This window comes from Myodes glareolus, chromosome 5, assembly GCF_982192425.1.
Source record: "Myodes glareolus chromosome 5, mMyoGla1.1, whole genome shotgun sequence".
Classification (NCBI taxonomy): Eukaryota; Metazoa; Chordata; class Mammalia; order Rodentia; family Cricetidae; genus Myodes; species Myodes glareolus.
Genome location: NC_142030.1, coordinates 46,005,972 through 46,008,135, shown reverse-complemented (window position 1 = coordinate 46,008,135; position 2,164 = coordinate 46,005,972). Strand labels below are relative to the sequence as shown.

The following is a 2,164-nucleotide window of genomic DNA, read 5'->3' as shown; positions in this document are numbered from 1 at the left end:
CAGAACTCATGGTAGCCTTTGGAGTGTTAGAACCATGCCTTTTTGAATTGCCTGCACAAAGTTGAATACATGGCAATTTGATGTAGCGTGATTAATAAAAACCCAGAAACAGACATTGGGGTTCAATCTGAAAACCAGAAAATCACAGTGGCGAAACACTGACTGTTACCTCTACCTCTAGGAATCCTCAGAATGATACTCTGCTTGACAGCTGTCTCCTCCCTTTTATATTCTGTTTTATATTGCTGGTATTAAAGACGTTCACCACTACTACCCAGTTCCTCTGGCAAACTAGTGTGGCTACTGGGATTAAAGGTGTGTGCAACCACTGCCTTGTCTGTAAGACTGATCAGTGTGGCTGTTTTACTCTATGACCTTCAGGCAGCCTTTATTTATGAAATACAAATGAAATGCCACTGCAATTTGAAGTTCTTTCCTGGAATGTCACTGTCCTGGATGGCTTTGTCTTCCTCACTGATGGAGCTTGCCTTAGGCTGCTAGGAAATGTTTCTCCCTGGACATGGTTTTTCTATTCACTGCTGGAGCCTTCTTGGACTAAGAACAGCATCACTACTATTGCCACCATGTCTGATCATCTGCCTGTGCCCAGGTTGTCCTGATACCAGTTGGCCTTTATTGCTGTTTTAGCAAACTGTCTGATGTCCAGATTCTTACCATTATGTATGGTGTGGCCAGAAAGTATTGTCCATCTGTAATGTTGTGCCTGGTGCTGGTATTGGCACCTGTTAGGTGCATTCTTTCTGGCATTTGTGTTTTCCTGATGCTGTCCATAGAAATGAAGAACCTAGACATAAGTACCATGGACAAGAAGGGAAAGAATCAACAGGATTCCATCTGCTCTATTAAGAACAAAGACCCAAGTGGAATGATGCTGGCAATAGTATTCTTTCTTATCACCTACAGTCTTCATTCTGCCTGGAGGACCAGTGAGACCTTACTCCCTATTCCCCATCATGCTGCCCATGGTCACAAGGCAATAGGATCACTTCCGATGACTTCTGAGAAGCATATGATTGGCTTCATCATAATACTCCAGACGATGCAAATGTCACGTGATGCTGGGATGGAGGACTGCCAAATTACTGCAGTGGCAAATCAGACAGTTTCAGTGGGCAGTAGCATATAGAAAGCCAGCTACATTTCTTGAGAGGGTTACAGTGGCATCTGCAAAAGAAAAAAATTCTATGAAATTTTGAGGAAGCTTGATATCAGCTGTGTGCTTGATATTTTTGGAGGCCTCAATGAATATTGTTTTGATGATGCCATCAAGTTTCCTTGGCTGGTCTGGAGTAGAGGAAACAAAGATGCAGGAAGACATACTGGGTGGTGGTAGCGACAGTTCATTCCTTTAAATCCAACACTCGAGAGGCAGAGGCAGGAAGATCTCTGAGTTCCAGGCCAGCCTGGTCTACAGAGAGTGTTTCAGGACAGCTAAGACTACTCAGACAAACCCTGTCTTCAAAAACCAAAAACAAGAAAATAAAAGAAAAAGAATAAAAGAAAACATATCAATGAAAATGATCAGTATACTCCAGCTGGGGAGTTTCCTGTGGACTTTGTGGTTCTCTTGTGTTTCTCAGCTGTCTTTTGTACAAAATAATTAAGATCTTTGAGTCTGTGGTTGGATGAAGCACAGAACACTAGCTGACTAGGATATATGAGGGAATGGCATAGATAATCAAGGCCTGCCAAGGACATGGATGTGACATTGATCTCTGATACACTGGGCATTGAACACATCATGTTGATGATGCTGAATTTTGTTTATGTTTTGTTTCTCTATTGCAGTTTATAAGAACAGAAAAAGGTAGGATAAGAATAGTCTGGAAATTTGCCCTAGATGATATGGGTTGGGTCAATTGAAATGATTTTCATACTCTGAGCAGATTATCAAGCAAAATGTCATGACTTTACTTTGGTCAAATAAAAGGGGACTGAATGTGTCTTATTTATTAATTTTTCAGTAGAGAAGCACAGCAGCAGCTCAGTTCCTTTGACGATCACCATCAATGACAGGCATGCTGATAGCATGGAGTCTCCATTTGTTTTCTTGTTCTGACTCCCAAGAACCTACAAGTCCAGTATTTCCCAACTGAGAAAAAGTCTACAAAATAACTCTAGTATTCCGCAGTGGTGTTGAGAT

The 2,164-nt window shown here is 41.5% G+C and overlaps 1 pseudogene; it reads left to right on the top strand.

Annotated features, from left to right (window-relative positions):
* The first annotated feature begins 410 nt into the window (after nucleotides 1-410).
* On the top strand, nucleotides 411-1,354 carry LOC125391538 (dolichyl-diphosphooligosaccharide--protein glycosyltransferase subunit STT3A pseudogene; annotated as a pseudogene).
* Nucleotides 1,355-2,164: the final 810 nt, after the last annotated feature.